The sequence below is a fragment of the Camelus bactrianus genome, chromosome 19 (assembly GCF_048773025.1).
Source record: "Camelus bactrianus isolate YW-2024 breed Bactrian camel chromosome 19, ASM4877302v1, whole genome shotgun sequence".
Lineage (NCBI taxonomy): Eukaryota > Metazoa > Chordata > Mammalia > Artiodactyla > Camelidae > Camelus > Camelus bactrianus.
The window spans coordinates 4,132,535-4,155,156 of record NC_133557.1 but is presented as its reverse complement, the minus strand read 5'-3'; the positions used below and the strand labels follow the sequence as shown (position 1 = coordinate 4,155,156).

Genomic DNA, 22,622 nt, shown 5'->3' with positions numbered 1-22,622 from the left:
ATAAAACTACATTTTATCATTGCTTTTTAAAAAAATATTTAAATGTCTCATGGTTCCCTCTTGAACGTATTTCTATATTGATTGTGATCAACTCTCTCCAAAGGCTGGCATCAGCGTGTCTCGGCAGGACATAAATTCTAGCAGGGATTTTATATGGATGACACCAGAGTCCCAGAGAGAACCTTTGGTAGCAATGCTGTTCCTCACAGGGAGAGGCCTGCACTTCTTTCAGAGTGTGTTACACCTGCTCCTGTTCAGACAGGAGGTGAAGATGGCCCTGCTTTTTCACGGGGTCCACACAACTGTCCTCCACGTGATAAACAGTCACGTGAGGTTTCATGAGAATGTTGGACACAGGCTAACCTTTCCTGTGACCTTTCCTGCTCTCAGTACTTACTTAGAGTCTCCCTGCTGTTTATTCAAATCACTGGATGATTTGGCCTTGGCTTCCAGAGCCTCAGGGTCATCAATATCAGGTTATTATCAAAGGGTAGGATCCATCGCTAATGAACTCAGGACATGCCTTAGAAGTTGGGATGTTGAATAAATCCCACCAGCTCCTTTTATTATAATGCACCTCTTTGTCTTGAAATCTTAGCTCTGAAAGAAAAGAGTTTAAATGGCAGTTTATTTTTTGATAAATCAATTTTTGTGAAATAAGTTTCACAAATACTTCCCCATTCTTCCACTTAAAACTGACTTTTTGCAGGTGGTGTTTAGAAGTCAGCTTCAGGCTAATGAATTCACATAGTAGATACTACTTGCCATTTGTCTACGACCTTTTAACAGGCATTTTATTGACCTAGGGATGGTAAGGACTGAGACTCAAGCAGCTCCATTTCTAACAGCAAAAAAAAAAAAAAAAAAAAGAAACTATTATCGGCTGTAATAAAATTTAGTGGTCTTAAAATTTAAATAGAACAGTTGTTTATACTTACTCAGGGAAATGGAGACTTATATAGGATATTTAAATAAATTGTAGAACACTTGGTCCTCAAAAAGTTCCCATTATAATACTTTAAACAAATTAAGTTTTATTTGAAAGTTCCAGGTCTCCTGAATGTCAGGGGAAGGTGAAAATACAGTCATGAGAATATAACAGCTAGCACCAGGAAAAACAGCCAGAAACTCTGAACTTGGATTTCTTATGCCCTTGTACGGCATCACTGCTTATAAGAGGACCTTGATGGCTACTGACATATTATAAACTTGAGTGCAAAGTGCAGAGCATTCCTTTTCCATGGATTGAAGCACATGATAGCTCTTGAGCCAGATTATGAGAATCCCTATCATGAGATTTATGAGAAACAAGTGAATAGAATCAGGATTGAAAGCTTGACCCGCGCATGACTCCCTGTTTTAGAGAAAACGTTTGATCTTGCTTTCAGCACATGGCTTCTTGCGCAGAGGTCTTTGCTTGAATAAGTAATTGTTTAAAATGTAATCACCTGGATTAATCTGAGTCCTTAGGGAAACCCAGGAGGCTGTGGACAAAGGCCCACATCCCTCGGAAAGCACCCCCTGTTGGCAGCAGGAAACACAATCAAGAATTGTCATTGTGGAATCAGAGGAAATTCCAGTTTTTCTCAAAACTGTAGTGTGTTGAGTGGTGGTTCCCTGAAAGTTTTTATGTCTACATTCGAATTCCCTGAACCTATGAATATTACCTTCTTTGGAAAAAGGGCCTTTGAAGATGTAATTAAGGGAAAGAGTTTGTGTTGAGATCATCCTGGATTCCCAAGTGGGCCTTAAACCCAACAGTGTGTGTCCTTGTAAGAGTGAGGTGAGGACATATTTGATACCGGGAAGAGGAGGAGGCAGTGTGACCACAGAGGCTGAGATTGGAGTGACACTGGCCCAAGTTGGAGAAGGCTGGCAGCCACAAGAAGTTGGAAGAGGCAGGGAACCAAGTCTCCCCAAGACCACTGGAAAGGGTAGGGCCCTGACAACACCTTGATTTCAGACTTCTGGTCTCTAGAATTTTAAGCAGATACATTTCTGTTATCTTAAGCTACCCAACTTACAGTCATTTGTTACAGCCCCCACAGGAGACTAACATGCTACCCATGGGTTCTGTTCCCTCTGTTTACTGGTACACTCCCTAATGTGTGCTTTTCTGGGTGAGGTATCTTAAAGGTCTTTTTCCCTTCCATGCTCTTGCACACCCATCTGGAATGTTCTCTGTGGCAGTATTATAAACCATGACAACACATTTCTTATAGATTGCATGTGTGAAGTCTTTAGAGCTCAAAAAATAGCATTTGATCAAGAGCAACTCTTGAACTAGTGAATTGTGTTTTTCTCAAGTTCATTCATTGAGCAAGTGTTTATTGAGTATCTACTAGGTGCCAGGCATTGTTCTGAGTGGTGGGGAAGAAAATGGACAGAAATCTCTGTTCCCAGGAAGTGTTCATAGGCAAGTAACAAGTAAATAAAGAAGTAAAATCTATAGCATGATGGCTGGAGACAAAAACTACAGAGAAAATTAAAGGAAGAGAAGGGATGGGGAGTGAAATTTCTCTTTCCTTAATAGGATGGTCAAGGAAGGCGTTACTGAGAAGGTGACCTTAAGGGGATGGCTCTCCAGAGAAAGCAAACCAATAGGAGATGTAAAAGGATTTATTGTGAGGAATCGGTTCGCATGTTTATGGAGGCTGGCAATTCCAAGGGCTACAGAGCAGATGTCCCAGGTCAAGTTCAAAAGCCAGAAATTGCTGTAGAGCCAGGAGGATGCTTCATTTCCAAGGCTGTCAGACAGGACAGTTCTATTACTTGGAGGAAGGTCAGCCTTGTGTTCTGTCCAGACCTTCAGCTGATGGGCTGACCCAGCAGATATAGTGATGTCTGGATTTACTATTATGTGTCATGTCCCAGTAAACCTGGGAAATAAATATTACCACCACCACCACCACCACCATCACCAGGAAGAAACAAGGGGCTCAGACCAGCTAAGTGACTAGTCTTAGAACACACAGGTCATAAACTAGGTATCAAATAAGATTATGGAAGACTCTAAACCCTACTGTCTTTCCATTATTTTATTAGACTTTACTAAAAAAAATTTTTAGAGCTGCGGACTCCAAAATATGTAAGAAAAATAACACGCCAACCAGTGTGTTGTTTTTCTTACTTATTTTCCCCAGTGTTCTGTTCACATCTCAGAGAACCACTGGGAATCCTCCAGCATCTTCCATGCTGCTGTGAGGGTCTGAAAGTACCTCCCAAACCGAACTGAAGCAGCGTTCACGGGTCCCCTTCCTACCTGAGCCCACGCACAGTCCTGTCCTGCACCTCCATCAGCCAATCCAAAGATAGTGTGTGCTTCTACAGATGGAAGGACAGGGTCCCTGCTTTCGGTTCCCTGGTAATCTCATTAGGGTGATAGAACCAAGTGAAAGGGTGAGATGAGATAAGGGCCAGGCTGTGTGACGTTGACCATCGGGAGATGAAAACTCAACACCACCACCAAGAAAGGTTGGTTAGTCTGGAAGCTGCACACATTGTGAGCTGAGTGTAAGGGTCTAGGGAAGGTGGAAAGTCTTCAAAGGGTCTGGGCATTGAGCAAATTATCTCAGAGCAAACTGTGGACTCCCTCTTTTAAAATTCCAAGCTTTCATAACTTCCCAATAACTTTGACCAGGATGCCTTTTTTTTGGAGGTAATAAATTCACAAATGCTGTAAGAGCAAATTGAACACGAAACCCTCCATTGATTTCATTTTCTTTTTTAATTTAGTAGAGACCTCTTCAGACTGAATCTCATCAAGAGTAATGTGACTGACCCACCCATTGTACTGAGTAACTTCCCTTTCTTTAAAATTTGAAAGCAGGTTTTTATTTTATATGCAGGCATAGCATCCCACATCAAGGGAAAAAAAAAAAAAACCCTTCCACCAGCATCATTTTCTATGATCACCATCCATATGCAGAAGTAGCCTGGAGTTCTCTCACAAGGCAGTTTCCTTAAAATGTGTGAGTGATGGCTATTAATTCATCATTTTGTGGAGTCACTTCTAAAACAATACACTTTGTCATGTTACCTTAATTACCTTAAGCCGTGGCTATATTTTCAAGAATAGAACCTTTTAGCATGACTGTTTCAAAGACAGACGAATTATTTTTCCCCTTGTGGGAATCATGAGGCTAATGTGCTTGCCTTTTTCTCCCTAAAGCAAATCTTTATTAAAAGGAAATCAGCTCAATCAGAGTAATTGGGATCAACAGTTCTCTTAATTCTGTGTTCAGCTGAATCCTGAGTTTCTTCTGCCTCCCTAGCTCTGTCCTTCCATAAGACAAATCCTCTTTCTGGCAGGAACCCAACAGCAAGCGCGTGGGTAAACGTGTGCAGGCAACTCCTGGTTTATAATCTCCGCTCTTAATGCTTGTGCTAATAGATATTAAAATCAGAATCAGGGGGTAAATGCCAATAAGGGAAATAAATCTGCACTCTGCCGCAGCGATGTCTGTTGGTTGTATTTATATGCCTGGGGCTATCGGGTTCTGCAGTTTCAAGTTCAAGTTCTCCGCTGACTTTGAGCTCCTGTCCTTGAATGTGTGATTCATACTTGGGGTAACCTTCTGGGAGTCAGTTTATAGGGATGTTGAACTTGTCTGGAGGCTTTAAGTTGATTCTCATGCTTTGTTCAAAGAGCCAGTTATTTGATGTCCTCTCTGTTTTGAGGTAACAAGGGAGTAAATGTAAATAAGATATGAGCATTTTCCGACCTCTCTCCTAGTTGGAATTAATACCCTTTGTCTGTAGTTTTGAAAGCATCTTGGCTTGTGTGGCCCCTGTTGCAAACTGTAATAAAATCAGGATAAAACAAGGAAGTGATGACATTAGTGTAAAATTGAATGAAATTTGACCACTGGAAATGCCATGCTTTCCAACATTCTGAAAGCCTGGAGAAAATGGCTAGGGCCAGTGTCCTCATTAGGCAAAGAATCAGTAAAAATGCTTATCCATAGAAAGTACAGAATGACATTTTTAATATGAATTTTCAATATTTAATCAATTTTGGTGGTTTCTGCCAACTGTATATCAAATAAACAGTTATTTATTGTTATCATTTCTCGCTAATGAGGAGTGGCTTTGACCATTGGTAGGTTTTACCTTAGAATTTATTCAGAAGTGTGGTCTTGAATCACATAAAGTGCTTCGTGACAATGCAAAACCTACTGAAGTGTTTTGTTTTTTGTGCTCCCCCCTTTTTTCTTCTTTTTTTCCTTGAAGTGTAGCTGCTATACCACACTATGTAAGTTACAGGTGTACCATATAGTGATTTGCAATTTTTAAAGGTTATACTTGACTTTTAGATATTACAAAATACTGGCTACATTCCTTGTGTCACACAATACGTCCTTGTACCTTATTTTAGACCTAACCGTTTGTACCTCCTACTCCCCTACCCGCACACTGCCCCCACAACCGGCAACCACAGGTTTGTTCTCTATATCTGTGAGCCTGCTTTTTTGTTATATTCACTAGTTTGTCATATTTTTTAGATTCCGCATGTAAGTGATATCATACAGTATTTGTCCTTCTCTTTCTGATTTATTTCACTTAGCGTAATGCCCTCCAAGTCCATCATGTTGCTGCAAATGGCAACATTTCATTCTTTTTTTTCTCCCTGGTACCTGAACTTTATTTATTTTTTTAATTGAAGTACAGTCAGTTACAATGTGTCAGTTTCTGGTGTCCAGCACAATGTCCCAGTCACGCATATACATACATAAATTCGTTTTCATATTCTTTTTTATTAAAGGTTATTACACGATATTAAACTTAGTTCCCTGTGCTATACAGCAGAAACATTTTTTTTAAATCTATTTTTATATATAGTGGCTAACATTTGTAAATCTCAAACTCCCAAATTTCTCTCTCCCAACCCACTTTCCCTGGGAACCATAAGATTGCTTTATGTCTGAGAGTCTGTTTCTGTTTTGTAGATGAGTTCAGTGTCCTTTCTTTTTTCTTTTTTTTTTTAGATTTCACATATGAATGATATCATATGGTATTTTTCTTTCTCTTTCTGGCTTACTTCACTTAGAATAACGATCTCTAGGTCATCCATGTTGTTGCAAATGGCATTATTTTTTTTCTATGGATAAGTAGTGTTCCATTGTGTGTGTGTGTGTGTATATATATATATGAATATATATATATATATGCCACATCTTCTTTATCCATTCATCTATTGATGGACACTTAGGTTGCTTTCATATCTGAGCAATTATAAATAATGCTGCTGTGTTTTATACATTATTTCATACTGAACCTAGAGATTGGATAGATTCAGTATATAACTGGTTTAATTCATAGACTTAACAGTGAAATGATTTTGGAATAAAAACAGACCAAAATATGGAAAAGAAGAAACCATAAATTTTAAATACATATTCTTTATGTTAACTTTAACATAAGTTTAAGTTTTTAAAATATCAGAAAACATATGAAGTTTACTGAGATGAGACTATGAGTCTTTGAATTTGGAGAATGACAATATTTCACCCATTTGCGTTTTAGCAAGTTGGGAATAAATCATGACCTGATGGTATCATCTAGACATAAATTTTGAGAAACATCTACATTATAAACATACAAAAGCTCTGTAAGGTGGTATTTCAAAATTAGGACATTCTGGCTTTGGGAGATTTCATTTTGGGAAGATTAAAGTTAGACACTGGCAACCCAAAGACTTTTACTTCCATGCTCGAACGAAATTAGATGTTAAGAGACAGTAATTTAGGGTATCTTAGTTTTTCAGTGGCAACCAAATTTTTTGACTTTATACCCCTAAAAACTGAGCACTCATCCATAGGCATATTCGTTTATTGTATTCTTAGAATAACACATTATAAATGAGTGTGTGTATAATATAAAAATATATTTTAAAATATTAGTAAAATAAAAATAATGAAAAAGGATGAGATAAAGGTGAAAAATAATGTTATATGTTATTTGTTAACAATTCAAAGTGAGAGCACATGTATTCGGATGGACTTCATTATTTTCAAAACTCTTGGTTTGACTCTTTGATTCATAAATTCAAAGCTCTGGCTCCAAGTTTAGTTTTTTTTCTTTTTCTTTCAATATTTGGTTTTAATGGATGTCACTGCTGGGAAAAAAAAAAAAAAGAAAAGCTCCCTAGTATAGATTTGAAGATTGCAGTGGATACTTTGCAGTGGTTACTGCATCATTACACCGCTTTTATTCAATCCCATTCATCCATTGTAAAGATTAGACTTTGTGATGGATGCTTAATTTTTAAGTGCTCTGTTAATTACAATGGTTTTGCTCTTTCTATACACTTAAGGAAAGGTTGTTGACAGCTCTGGAGGAAGTAAATCCGTATTTCAAAGAGTCTTCTCTTTTAAAATGATCCTCCTGTGATACTGGATTATTGTAACTATTATCTCTTTGAATCTAAGCCTATTAGATCTGTCAATTTTTGCTTTATGTAGTTTGAAGGTATAATTATTGGGTGCATACATATTTAGTGTTGTTCTGCTCCCCTATTAAACTGATCCTTTTATCAGTATGAAATGTTCCTCCTTAATAATTTTTCTTTCCTTAAAGTAATATTACCTGGTACAGAAGCCACTGGCCATGCATGCCTATTTCAATTTAAATTAATTAAAGATAAAAAATTAAAAAATTCAGTTCCTCAACTGCACTACCCACATTTCAAATGCTCAATAGCCATGTGACGAGTGGCTATCCTATGGGACAGTGCAAAGAACATTTCTGTCATCTCAGAATGTTCTGTTGGACAAGGCAATCTTAAAGCTACTTCATCTGATATTAACACAACCACAAAGTGTTTCTTTTTGTTGACAATTGTATGGCAAATTCAGCAAATTTACAATCACAGATGAAGATTTTAACATATCCCTCTCTGTTACAGAACAAGCAGGGAAAAAATTCAATAAAGATATAGAGGGTTTGAGTAACACAGTGAACCAACATGATCTAACTCACACACTGAATTCATTACATCCAACAACAGTGCAATGCATACTCTTCCAAGCACACATTGAAAATTTAGCAGCATAGACTATGTGCTGGGTCATAAAGCAAGTCTCAAAACCTTGTATTACTGCAACCATGCAGAGTATGTTCTTTGCTCATAGTGGAATGAAGCTAGAAATCAGTAACAGAAAGATAACTAGAAAATCTCCAAATATGTGGAAAATAATCAACATGCTTCTAAATAACCCAGGGATCAAAGAAGAAATCAAAATTACAATGGGAACATATTTTGAACTGAACAGTAATGAAAATGTAACATACCCAAACATAAGAGATGAAGCTTATGCAGCATTTGGAGGAAAATGCATAACTTTAAATGCATATATCAGAAAAGAAAAAAGGAAGAAACTCAATGGTCTAAGCTTGCATCTCAAGAAACTAGAAAGGAAACAGCACATTAAACCCACCCACAGAAAGTACAAAGGAACAAATATGAAGAATAAAACCAGAAATCAGCAAAATAGAAAACAGGCAATATCAGAAGAAGTCTACAAGGCTAAAGGTTTGGGTGATTAGTCTAAAGTGATTAATACAATTGATAAACACCCCCTGCAAGACTGATTTCTCCCTAATGAACTTAATGGCATTTGTTGCCCAGATAAAAAGAAGTTTCCTTTGAAATTATAATTTGCTAAGCTCCCATCCCGGTCAGCTCTTTCCATTATGCCAGGCTTTTTAAAGCCTGTTTTTCGTCAGTTAGGTTGAATCATAATGATAAGAACACAGTCAGGATAACAACAGTGCTGGGAGAGGGGAGAATGCTGAGGGAGAGTAAATCTCTGAATGTGTTGAGGGCAGATGGTGTGACATTTAGAACGAGTCTTCCGAAGGGCCTCAATGGACAGCGTGGGGAAGTTAGGACAATTAAATATTAATTTTTTTAAAGATGAAAAAAAAAACTTATCTTCCATTTCACCTTTCAGAGAGGTAGGAAAACATGACCCACAGGCCACGAACACTGGTTTTAATGGTGGAAGCAGAGCAGAGCGGCAGGTACCCTCGGATGCCAAGTCCCCTATGGGGCAGGCATTGATTGTTGAAGTTTGTAATTCTACAGTCACGAAACTCAGAAAACCTGGTGGCACCTAAAAGAAGTACAGTTTGGGTTTTGCTGGCAACATACTGTTTAACCTGCTAAGCAGTGATTCTCAAACTTTAATATGCATGCAAATCACCTGGAGATTCTATTGAGCTGCAGGCTCCAGTCGAATAGGTCTCGGTAGACTTTATTACAAGTCTGCCGTTACAGTCTGACTTTATAACAAGCTCCCAGGTGATGCCGACCTTGCTGGTCCATGGACCACACCGTGAGTAGGAAGACTCTAACTCAGAAGCCAAAGTGACAGCCGAAACACCGAATCACAACAATAGCGGTTTCACGGCAACCGTGTGGAATGAGCTAGTAAGGTACACAAAGTGTGAACTTTCATATAAGCATCTGAAGCTTCCCTGAAAAATTGGGAAGAACTGGCCAGAGTGGGCCGTCTTCCCTGCATGGCGACCGTCAGCTAGAGCCGAGTGGAGGCTGTCACGTTAGGGACGCCATGACATCTCCTCTGGGATAAGCCCCGTCTCCGTGACACTGACCCCTTGCCCGCTGTCCCTGGCATTGTTCTTCTGCCTTGTAGCCTCAAGGGCCTGCAACCTTGGATAAATATTGGAATCACCTGGGGAGCTTTGCAACCTACTGATGGCCCTGGGTCTCACCCCCCAGAAATCATCATGTCATTGGTTTAGGGTGAGTCCTGGTCATTTTAAAAACTCCCAAGTGATTCTGATGGGCAGCCACAGTTGAGAACTTCTGTTTAAATCAATTTAGCACCACTCCAGCAAGATTCTTAGCCACTGTCCTCAGAGATTCTGAGTCAGAAGCTCAGGACCTTCTACTTCCTAATAGTTGCAGGACTTAAGATGAAAGGAAACCCTGAGCCCATGGCCTTCTCCCTTTTCTTCCCACCCTCCACTCTACCCTGTCTTTTTCTTGCACTGTAGAGGACCTTCTGTACGTAGGAGTGGACACCTCAGCACATATGCTCATGATCTGTCCCTTAACTCCCATCAAATGACAACCCCTTGGTGATGCCTTAGACTTAGATGGATGCAAAAAAGGTCTGCTCTCAGGAGGACTGATCTTGGCAAGAAGACTCTGAGGGACTGGAAAGAGGGATTGGGGCCAGTGGGGAAGGGAATTCTGGTATCCCAGTGGTGTGTTTTCTGACACCAACCAATTTCCTGAGACCAGCTGGCGTCCTACAATTCAGTTTCACTCTGACACTAACTACTCAGGGTTGGCACGGACCCCACAGCTTAAAGGTTCACCCCCACAAGTCTGCCCCCACTCAAGATGCTCAGCACAAGTCTTGGGCTACCCATACTTCTGAACAGCCAGCTATACACTGGGGGTTCCCACAGCCCCCTCTTCAGGTTTGATGATTAGAATGGCTCACAGAACTCAGAAAGGCACTTCACTGCTGTTTACCAGTTTATTGTAAAGGATACAGATGAACAGCGGATGAAGAGGCAATAGGGCAAGGTCTGGAAGGATCCTGAGCTCATAATGTCCTGTCCCCTGGATCTGGGGTATACCGTCCTCCCACCACACATTCTCCAACCCAGAAACTCTTGGAACACCGTTGTTGAAGCGTTCTTATAACCCAGTCTCCAGCTACGTCCTTCCCTCCCTGGTACTAGGGGCTGACATGTCCACCCCCTCACTTGTTTCTTCCAGGGAACAGCCCCATCCCGAGGTCATGCAGGGGCCCCACTCTAAGTCACGTCATTGACATTAACTCAGGAGTAAAGACACGCCTGTTACTTGAGAAATTCTGAGGGTTTTAGGTGTTCTGTACACCAACCAGAAACAAAGATGCGGTGTATTTTTTATGCTCCCCTATCCGGTGTTCCAGCATTAGGGTGGCCATGTCTCCAGATGAGCTTGCCCTGGGAGGAGGGCATGCCTGGAGGAGGCCAGAAGGAGTCCTGAGAGCCCAGGGAGGGGCCCTTTGCCCAGATCTAAGGATGCCCTCTGGGAGGCCTGGAGAGAGCGGGGTCTGAGAGTTGCTCACATAGTCTCTCCCAGGTGGTTCTGAAGCCAGTGGTCCACAGGGTACACTGGGAAAGACAAACTCTGCCAGAGACTTAGAGCTGAAGGAGAACAGCTTTCCTTGTTTTATTTTTATTTCTGCCTAACCATCCTCAGTTGCGATCATATCTTGGAAAACACCCTTGGAATGTCAAACCAGGAATCTGTCCTACTTTTGCAGATGGATCATGTTTGTGGGGCTTGGAAGTCAAACAGAGTCTCCAAACAGTTTATTCAGAGAGAGTGGCCACAGGCTTCAAGAACCTTAGAGATTTAGGCTGGCCACACCCCATGCTTCTGGGAGCTTTTTCTGCTGGAACATTATTGTCATGGGTGGCCTTGGAAATAAAAGAGAAGCCAAACACTCAGAAGGCAGACACCCCATGGGCACTGCCTTCATCCGAGTATTCCTCCAGAAAGTAAGTCCTGCCTCAGCTTCAGGATTTTGGAGCTTATAGGAGTGAGTTTTTTCTAGGGGCCTGAGCATTGAGCAGTATCCTGTGATCTCCCACAGTGTCCGGGAGGCTGAGTCACTCCCCTCATGGTGTGCATGGAAACTGAGACACAGAGACCAGCCACTGGCCCACAATCCTGCAGCTTTTCATGGGCAGAGCTGGGATGGGAATCAAGTCTCCTGGCCCTGGAACTCATAGTCTCCAACCACTACCCGACACTGCCTTCTTGAGACACACCTGTGTAGTGGAGAAATGGGAATCCCTCCCCACTGTGGGTGGAAATGGATATTGGTGTAGCCACTATGGGGAACTGTGGAGGTTCCTTAACAAATTATAAATAAAGCTATGTGATCTAGCAATCTCACTCTTAGGCATATATCCACAGAAAACTCTCATTCGAAAAGATACATGCACCCCAGTGTTTATAGAAGCACTATTTATAATAGCCAAGACATGGAAGCAACCTAAATGTCCATCAACAGAAGAATGGGTAAAGAAAACATGGCATATATATATATATATATATATATATATATATATATATATATACACACACACATACACACACACACTAGAATACTACTCAGCCATAAAAAAGAATGAAATAATGCCATTTGCAGCAACATGGATGGGTCTAGGGATTATCATACTAAGTGAAGTAAGTCAGACAGAGGAAAATAAATATATGGTATCATTTATATGTGGACTCTTAAATATGACACAATGAACTTATCTAGAAAACAGAAATAGACTCACAGACAGAAAACATACTTATGGTTACCAAAGGGGAAAGTGGGGAGGTGGGGATAAATTAGGAGTTTGGGATTAACAGATACACATTACTATATATAAAATAGATGAACAAGTTCCTACTGTACAGCACAGGGAACTACATTCAATATCTTGTAATGGAAAAGAATATGAAAAAGTATATATATACAATCACTTGGCTGTGCACCAGAAATTAACACAACATTGTAAATCAACTATTCTTCAATTTCTAAAAATTAAAAAAAAATACAAATGTAAATGTGCTGCACCTTTCAGTTGAGAACTGTGTGACTCCCAGCAGAATTTCTTTCCCTTGAGGTGACACTGTGAATGCTAATGTTTGTCACAGTCAGAATAGACCCTGTAGCTTCAGGGAGAACCAAGCTGCTCAAAAGGAGCCACGGGCACATTTGGACGTGTGCTCACAGAGCCAGGACACGTGCTCGGCTGCAGTGGTGTCAGCACGCTCATGAATCATGGTTGTACAGGGACTTCCGAGGGCAAACGTTCCTTAGAAACCAGACTGGACTCCCTTTACTCGGTCAGGAAGAATTAAAAGGCTAAACTTCCCAGGGCGATTGATTGGTAAATTTCATTCTAAGCATCTGAAGAAATTGGAATGAAAATTCCCCAAAGTACTGGCGGAAGCCCACCTCTGACAATCCTATCCCCAGCAAAATCCGTAAGCCAGATGCTGCAAACAGACAAGCAGGCTGAAATAACCCACAGACGCAATTTATTTGCCTCACACATTGTTAACAGGGCATTTTCTTTACTATGATTTTCTTTTTGAATTGGCTTCTAACTTTTAAAAGTCAGGAGATTTCTCCTTTAAAAATGTTTTCTGGCTGCTTTGGAAATATTAGAAGATGTACCTGCGTTGTCAGTGTTACCACTTGGCGGGAATTCGCTGGACCAGAGGAGTGGGTTCCCCCTTTAGATGAGCAGATGTGCCCCCTTTAGCCACAGTCACCGTCCCTTATTGTTGCCTTACAGCCACACACCTCCACCACCACCACTGCTTTTTCCTCCTAGCTTTACCTCTCTTCCTCTTAAAGGCATTTACACTTAACAGCTGCTAATTTCCTGCTGTGGGAGAGCCCTTGTAATTCATGGTATGTGTATTGGCTTATATACATATATACACACCTTGCTTTAAGAGGGCACACTAGCCTTGGATAGAGTCATTGCTTGGAATCTAAACTGGTTGCCCACCCAAACTTTAGCACCCAAGTGTCTTATCCTGAAGGCATGGCTTACTTTTTGCACACCAGCTCCATCATATGGCGGTGGATGTCTCGGACTTCCATGGCCATCCAGACCCACCCAAGAAGACTGCCACAATTGATTAGTGATGTCTGCCACGGTCACCACAGCTGCTGCTGTCTCCCAGAGCTATCAGCCCTACGCTTTCCTTTTTTTTTTTTTTTTTTTTTCTTTAGTTTAGGCTTCTTCCCTGCCTCTTAATTATTCTGTCATTACAGCCATCTGGGATTACCAAGTGCCATTTCTAAACAGTAGCCACTGGCATTGGTGAATATCTTCTCATTAGGTCTCCCCAGAGAAAGGTTGATGTTTCTAACCCCTGACTGAAGAACTTGAGAAAATTTCCCCTTTATAGACTGTTCCTCTTCATCAACTACAAAGCCATCTTCCAGGACAGAACTGAGGACACCCAACGCCCTGTAACCCAGCAAGAGTCTGGTGCCGACTTTGGGCTCACCCCCAGAAGTGAGAACAGCTGCTCTGCCCGGTTTGTTCAGTCACCTCATTCCCTGACGCTGGTCCTGGCGTCAGGGCCCTGTCCGAAGAGGTGGAGGAGATCCTCGCCCATGCGGGACCCCCACTGGGCGCATCCCCGTGCTCTCAGGGTGGGCCTGTGGCCCCAGGAAATCCCTCCTCATCTTTCCCTTGCTCTCAGAAATCACATCAGTAGAGGGCGGGTCCCAGACAAACAGTGAACTGTGAGTAAAGAGGCACTTCTCTTTTCAGGGATTGGCTGGTTAAGTGTGAGAAGGGTCACTCTTACAACCTAAGGTGGGAAGGTGCCAGGAGTCCCCGCAAACCTCCAAAAGCATCGTTTCCTTTCTTGTGTCCTTCACTCTCTCCCCTCTGCATAACGTTTGCTGTCTTTGTATACTCTTCACCTGCCATTTCTGTCCCCCTAGTGCTAGACATCACAGGCAGAGGGAGCTTCACGCAACAGCCTGATTACATCCAAGCAGCCCCTCGACAGCCCCCAGGGGCCTGGGAGTGAGCTCTGATTTTATCACGACCTCAGGGTGGTGGCCAAAAATTACATTGTCATTTACAGCACAACCGTCCATAGAACAGTGGGGAGAGAGGACCAGGGAGGCGAGCATCACCCAGCTGGTTAGTGGGAGCATCCCCCATAACAGCCTCTACCAGCCACATGAGTTTAAGACGGCACCAAAACACATACACGTGTTGAAGTTTCTGAAAAGTAGCCTGTCCAGAAATAAAAGAGCATTTCAAAGACATGATGGACATACAAGGAAGAAAATAGATTACTAGTTCATAGGTGAAAGCCTGAGAGAAGGAATTAAATGTCCAAATCATAAGTGAACAGCTTGACAAATTTGTTAAAAGGCTATGAACTCACCACCTACCTCCAGACAAGGAATAGCACCAGGAACCTGGAAGTTTCCCTTGTGCTCCCATTCGATCAATGCCATCTCCATCGTGAAGTAACCACCAGTCCAACTTCAATCCATAGAGAGATTATTTTTTTCTAGAAGTTTTGGAATGTTATTAACCGAATCACACAATCCTTAGTCTTCTGCATCTGGTATCATTTCCTTGCTGTAGGCAGCCATAGTTGGGGTTTTTTTTCATTGTTATGCAATATTGGAAAGCATCACAATTTATTTACCCACTTCACTCTTGATGGACGTTTGGGTTGTTTCCAGCTTTTGCCTTTCATAAGTCGTACTGCTACGAACACTTGTCCTGCAGAAAAAAGATAAAGACTTAAGGCTAACTTCCAAATTATAAATTCAATACAAGCAAGGAAAAGAAAACATTTCCTGAGAAAGATTTTTTTACGAATCTCTTAAACGGTGACACCCAGAATGGGATGCTTTCTGCCCCTTCAACTATCTCCTGTGCGGAAACGTTTTATATGATTGTGTGGACTCTGGGCAAAGCGTTGTCCTAAGGCGTTACTAGTACAGGATTCCCCTGCTGTTTGAAAGTTCATTCTTAAGCCGCCACACTTTTATGAAAGACCTGCATTAGTACCTGTTTTGCTAACCAAAAAGAAAAAAATCCGAAAAGGGTTTTTACTTTGAGAAAAGGGAAGAATAGCGTTCCTCATCTATTCCAGTGGATCCCAAGCTGGGTTTGGGGAACTGCTCTCAGCACCAAGGTGCCAGAGCTTTGAACTGTGTCTGTGAGCATCTGTGCTTTATTTCGATTTACTTTGTGTATCCGTTAGCAAGATGTGTCCTAAGGTAATTGCTTCTTTGCTTTACCTACATTTCTGCCTACAAAGATTTCACAGGCATGCTCTACTTTCGGATAAACGGGGAAACCCGCACGTTAAGGTACCGTCTCACCACTAGAGGGCGAGACTGACTCCGCAGTCCTTGCCTTTGCCAGACCTGAAGTCAAAATGATTAATCACTGGGAGGCAGAAACAAGAAGCCGGCGAGAAAGGGGGTGAAGGCGCGAAGGCAAAATAAACATCGGAAACTTAAACTTTCCTGGGGAGAAGGAGCATGAAAAAAATGTCACCCGCGAGTCACTTACATTCTAACTCTTCATCTTTCCTTTCCTCTTACAATTTTTAAAAGTCGATTCCATGGTCCTCAGTGGTTGAAACTACCGCTCAGTAGGGTGGGACTGACTCAGACAGATCTTGGCACTTTTCAGGGCAGTCGAGAGCCTTGATTAGGGAGGGAGGGAAGTTCACCTAACCCCCGAAGTCCCCGGGGTCCTCAGCAACAGGGGACCTTAGTCCTTCTGCCACCTCCCCTTCCTTACAACTAATATTTCTTCCAGTAAAACCCCAGCGTTTACTCACATCGAGGCACTGGCCGGTAAGGCTGCCAGCTGCCACACCTCTCCCCTCTCCATCCCCTCTCCCTGCTACCAATTTAATCAAGATCACAGACCGAGATGTGTTGCTTTTCTGCAGAGGTGGGGGGGGGGAGAGGTAGGGAAATTTATTATGAAGCCCAGCTGCTATTAGACTATTTATAATAAGTTTCTGCTGGAAAAGGACATTGGGCTGACAACCGTTTTCTTCTGCCTTCGCATGACCAAATACAGTAAAAATTCAAAATGAAAACTGAAAAGCAAGGAAGAAGAGGCTACAGCAGGAGCAGTCTGTTTTCACAGCTCAGGCTGGCTGGCCAGCGACAAAGTGGGGAGGGAGCCCCCTGTGTATTCCCTGTCCCCATTATCTCCTTCCACTTCTCAGAAGGGCTAAGAAGCCTGTGTTAGCCAAGACTCCTTTGTGCTGCAGCTTAATTTTCCTCGCGTAATTTTAAATACAGATCATGTCTACAGTGCAGCAATTAATGGATAGCCTAAAGACTTATTATTTCAAACTAATTGATATGTAGGAAAAGTTTAAATAACATAACAGGGAGGGGGGAAATTTTAAATGATGTGTGCACGGTGAAATTTAGAATTTCTCTCGGTTGTGGAAGTAGCAAACACGCCTGGTTAATGAGGGAATGTGACCAAAATGTAGAATTGATCTGAGACTCTTTCCCTACCGACATTCTTGAGCTTGTGATTAGAAGAGAAAAAGATTAAGACAGTTCAGAAGAGGGGGGGGCGGGCAGGTCCTCCCCTGCCCACCCCCAACAACTCCAGGGGAATTGTCTTATAAGAGAAATGAAGGCCAGAGTGTATTTTGAAGTTGTGCTCTTAGGTAAGCAATAAGAAATGGGAAATCAATGCCAGTTTTCCTTTGTGACTCTGTGGCCTGATCACCCTCTTGATATGAACTTGAGAGGGAAATCTGTAAAGGCCAGTTTCACCCAGCAGCACAGAACTTGTTCCAGATCACCAGCCCTTCCCAACCCAGGGTTACCTCCAATTTCTAAGAAATGTAAGAAATGTATGTGCTTCAATTAATGACGTTATTGGCAAAACCGAACAAAACGTAACAACCCACTTTTCTAATTTCCTCGTTCCACATTCCAGCAAGTTTAATAGCCAAGTTCGGAAAATGTATCTGAAGAAAGAATACTCTTCAAATGGAAGAAAGGAGGAACACTTTATTTTAAGAAGCGATTGAGACCCATGATGCTGGGCTGTGTTGGCAGCGTTTTCAACACCAGAACTTAGCATTCGTAAGGAAACAGAATTCAAACCAAGCATCAACCGTAGATGGGAAAAAAAAAAAAAAAAAAAAAAAAGCAACTACCTTTAAAATGTGCGTCTTCACACTGGCTTCATGTCATGAAAATATCTGAATGGCTTTGGCCAAGCACTTAAACTTCATGGTCTTCGGCCTTTTCAAATATAAACTTGCCCCGTGAATTGGTGACTTTTCAGGATCCTTCAGTTCTAGCCACCAACTTCATTTAGGTAGCCCTACACCTGTTTTGGTGGCTATCAGGTGTACAGAACCCGATAAGTACCAATCCTTAGTTCATGACACACCCTTCTCATTGGTGTCTCACCGAAGATCATCTTGGTCTATTTGCAATATAATAAATATCCATGAAATAATTACACAACACAAAAACTAGAACACTGGGTTCTCCCCTCTCTGGTACCCCTGCCTCTCTCTCCTCACCCTCTATCTTCCAAGGTAGTTATGAACCTGAATCTTGTCTATTTAATTGTTGTGTTTTTATATTTGCATAGGTCTAGACAGACACATGCCTGTATATACACGATACATATACATGCACAGCTGTATCTGCACAGCATACATATGTATTCCTGTAACACATTTCTTTGTTTTGGTTTTAGTTGTTTTTAACTTCATAAAATAACGTCATATGAAGCTAAAAGTATTAATACCTCAACAGAAAAAGATTCTATATATACAAATACCAATTTTTATGGGAAAGAGGCTTAAAATAAAAGAAAAATGAGATTACATTCTAATTTCACCTTTTGAATAAAGGTATACAAAATTAAGCTAAAAAAAAGTATTATACTGAGGGAGGATACTATATGTAAAAGTGTCATAATTAAGTGTTATACTGTGTATAATCTCTTGGGATCTATGTTTTTAACTTAAAAGTATATTGCTAACCCCAACAAAATGTGCATGTAATTCATCGAAAGACACATACAAGAATGTTTACAGCTGCACTGTATGTTATAGTCCCAAACCAGAGTTAGCCTGAGGTCCATCAAGTGTTATGTGGATAACCAGAACGTAGTATGTTCACACAATTGATTGCTGTAGAGCAATGAGAATGGACAGTCACAATGGTGCACAACAGAATGGATGATTGTCACAAACAAAATATTGCGTGAAAGGAGCCAGACCAAAAAAGTATGCACAATATTGTTACATTTATATGAAGTTAAAAACACAGCTACCTTGGCTGGGAGATGGAGTGACCGGTGACTGGAAGGTGGTAAAAGGGGGACTTCTGGAGTGTTGGTAATATTCTCTTTTCTGACCCGGGCGCTGGTTAAATGGGTGTGCTCACTTTGTGAAAGGAAACAAACACAAATCCAGACACTTACTGTATCACTGTTGCATCACATATACCACCCCAAAACTCAGCACCCTAAAACACTAAGCATCTCCTATTAGTCACGGGTTGGTGAGCTGGGACCTTCTTCCAGTCTTGCTCAGTCTCACTCATGTGTCAGCTGAACTCTGCTGATCTCGGCTGGACCCACTTTCCTTCTAGACATGGTATTCTGGCTATCTTTTGAAAATCTTTTGAGTTTTTTGTCTCAGACATCTATTCATTCAAGAATCTATTTTTTTTTAATCTCTCTGGACATTTTCAGAATCCCTCCCTAATTCTGAGGCCATTGGTCAGATATTTCTTGTTGAAGTCTTTTTTATTTTTTTCAGCGTAGACTCTAAGTTGAAGTCTGTTCGGCGATATAAAATATTTTCAAAGATTATGGACAGTTCAACTGAGTAAATGTCTACTTGACTGTGGTAAGACCTGGATAACACAGTGAGAATAGGAGAGGGAAGAAATGAAGAACATAATATCCCCTTCTCTGCTCTACCCATCACGATATTATGTATCAATTTTGCCTTTGTTTTTCCTCTGCTTTATATAAAAGCTTCCACCAACCTTCTTCTCTAATGGGTCACTGAGGGATTACAAATATATGGGCTTCTTGCTGATGCTTGATAGAAGAGGAGGTTATTATAAGTAATTAGAAACTGTGGTGTAAGAATAACTGAGTTTGGATTCTGACTTCGTTGTTTACCAGCTTTGTCATTAGGTGTATCACTTAGCCATTGAGTGGTAAGTAGACTTTAGCTCATAGAAGGATGTGAGAATTCAAAGAGGTAATTCATGCAGATAACCCATGTGAGTCACTTAACCTAGTGCCCAGCGTATAATAAATGCTCAATAAATATTCATAGCAATAATCATTGTTATTTGACAACGATTACAGAAAAGTCATTAAAGGCCTGGCCTGTGGGGGAAAAAATCTTTGTGCTTAAGACAGTGGCACTTAGGTTCATTTTCATGCGTGGTAACCGGAGGCTTTGATTTCATGGATTAACTCAGATGCAGGTCTTCCCGCAGAGATTCACGGCTTCCAAATCAATACTTACTGACTCGGCAGCTCATCTTGTATGTCGGGCTCATGTTGTTGTATAACTTTGCCTCGGCTCATCAATTATATTTTGAGTTTCTAAACCTTAAGAGACAACTGGTAACCACTATTCAGGATTCCCCAAGTCAACTGCCACAGAGCCAATCACTTACATTAGTAGGTGCTCAGTAAATATTCATTATTAGTCATTTCAATGACTAATTGAAGCAATTCATACACATCCCCAGGGACTCACGGGGTGAATCAGGGAAAGGACCTTAAGGCCTGTTCTCTTTGAGAAATTAGTATATTCTTGGTGTGCCCCCATTTGTTTCTTGAACGTGATTTTCATGATGTCTTAAGAGAACTCACAGGAGGAATTCATACATTGATTAAGATAACCATTAATTAGTTTTCAAGTCCAGTTAGGCACTAAATGGTCCCACCCATTTGCTTTGACTTTCAGCTCATTGTTTTGACGTCATGGTAGACACAACTTTCTTGGAAGAGTCCATATTATCGAGGTGACCGTGACAGACACACTGGCAATTTTATTCTGTTGTATGTTTTCCAAAGAAGTTGCTTACTTATTTATTAAGTAAATATTAGACATAAAAATACATATTTTAGGGGATTAGGAGAAGAAAGAGAATGGAAATTTATGGATGAGTAAAGGTGAAAGAAAGCCAGATCAGCAGTTCTCTTTCTGGTTGTAGTTTAATCCAAAAGACTGTATATAAATCAGGTTACGTGTCTTTATTAGCAGCCTTTCTACTTGAAAATGTTGATTGTATTGAAATGCAAACATACTAGTACAAAGCAAACGAGCTTAGTTTGTATATTTGTATTAATGACATGTGATCAAGGCATAGGAACTGATAGTAAAGAATCATGCACTTACTATGTTTGAGATATACGTGAAAGAAAATTTATTAACTGATGACGGCGGGGGCGTCTCCTTTGAGACAGAGCATTTTGCTTAAAAAGCTGGCTAAAGAGAAAAAAGCATGAACTTGATTTATTATAAAAACATTGAAATTATACATTCTGACAGTTAGATATGTATTTTAAAGCAGGAGCCTTTTCCTTTAAGTGTACATTATTTCTCAGGTATTGTTATTCCATTATTATTTTAACACGAAAGCCATTTTCTTCAAGGTATCATTATATTTCTGCTACTGAGTCCAGTGCAGTAACATATGTTCTCTTGTGGAATACATTTGGTCTTCTTCGGATGAGATAAACTGTTTTTGAACATCCTCGCTACATCATACATTATTTATTCATTTATTCAACATTCAGCATAATTTTTCTTGACAGCCTTTCTTTCCCTTGAAATGTTAGGGAACAAAAACACCAGGACCAATTAGCATTTGAGTTTATCCCTCTGTTCCAAGTGCTGCCAGATGAAGAGGGAAATAAACATGCATTGTCACTCTGTTGGGCACGTTTCAGACACAGCTTCCCTTTTCTCTTATCCATCAATGTTTCTTCTGCACAAAAATAATTTCACTGCAGCCTGAGACTCTTGTTACATTACATATGATCACTGAGGTTATGGTCTATACAGCAGAGACCAAAAGTTATCCAAATTCAAATTTACTAGGATTGCTGCTTGAATTTAGTGTGCTTCGAGGCCAGTTAGATCTGTGTCGATTCTGAAAGGAATGGCTGTTTTTCAGTCTAAATCTAGGCATTGGATGATTCATGGGAGATCTTCAGCTCAAGTAGTTTATAAGCTGGTCAAATAATATCAATGTGCATTAGACAGGAGGGCACATCAACCCTCAAACTATAAGAAAATCCTTGCAATGTTTATACCTAAGATATGCCAGCTAATAAACTCAAAAACGAAGTTACTATTTTCGTTTGGGTGCCCCCAGAAGCAAGCCCTGAGACAGGGATTTGAGGACAAGTAGTGTTTCTGAGACGTGATCCCAGGAAACTAGTAGGGGGTGGGAAAAGGAGACAGGAAGGGAAGGCAGCAACAAAAGGTGTGTTTGTTATCAAGCAGGTTACAACCACGGGCATCTGGTGCTCAGTCCTCTTGGGAGACTATGCAGAGTATGCACTTTGGAGTTATTCCATCTAAAGAGTAAGGGAGCTGGAGTACATATATGTCAACCACTGGGCTGCCCTTCCAGCCAGCTCTGCTCTCTACTAGAGAAAGCAGGCAGTTGGAAATTGAGCAGTATGCATTGCAATGGTTAGTCCAAAGGGTTCTAGCCTGGACAGTGGCAATAGTTACTTTCTGAATTGAGTGAGAATTCCCCCCACCACCACCCAAGATTATAATGCTACAGCCTCAATAATCCAGATGTCAATGACATTGAACCCAGTACCTTCTATCTGATATATGCACCTTGACAATAGTCAACTGTGTTCAGGTTTACAAAATAATTCTCCAAACCTGAAGCTACTTTCTTGGCAAGACTTAGTCATTAATATAGGAATGATTCTCAATAATCCATGTATATAAGACTCACTACACAGCTGCTTTACGTTCTAAATCAGTGGTTCTCAAGACTTTGGGATTTATTAGAATCAGC

The 22,622-nt window shown here is 41.0% G+C and overlaps 1 protein-coding gene across 8 annotated transcripts in view; it reads left to right on the top strand.

Annotated features, from left to right (window-relative positions):
• PLCB1 (phospholipase C beta 1) overlaps positions 1 to 22,622 on the top strand; it is a 648,142-nt gene that overhangs the window by 590,832 nt on the left and 34,688 nt on the right. The window contains exon 33 of one of the 8 annotated variants that reach the window (XM_074346937.1): positions 17,518 to 17,938. The exons of the other annotated variants lie outside the window; for them this stretch is intronic. The gene's annotated coding sequence lies outside the window, so the exon portion shown is untranslated. Of the gene's footprint in view, positions 1 to 17,517; positions 17,939 to 22,622 lie in introns of those variants that run through there. 8 annotated transcript variants of the gene reach the window in all.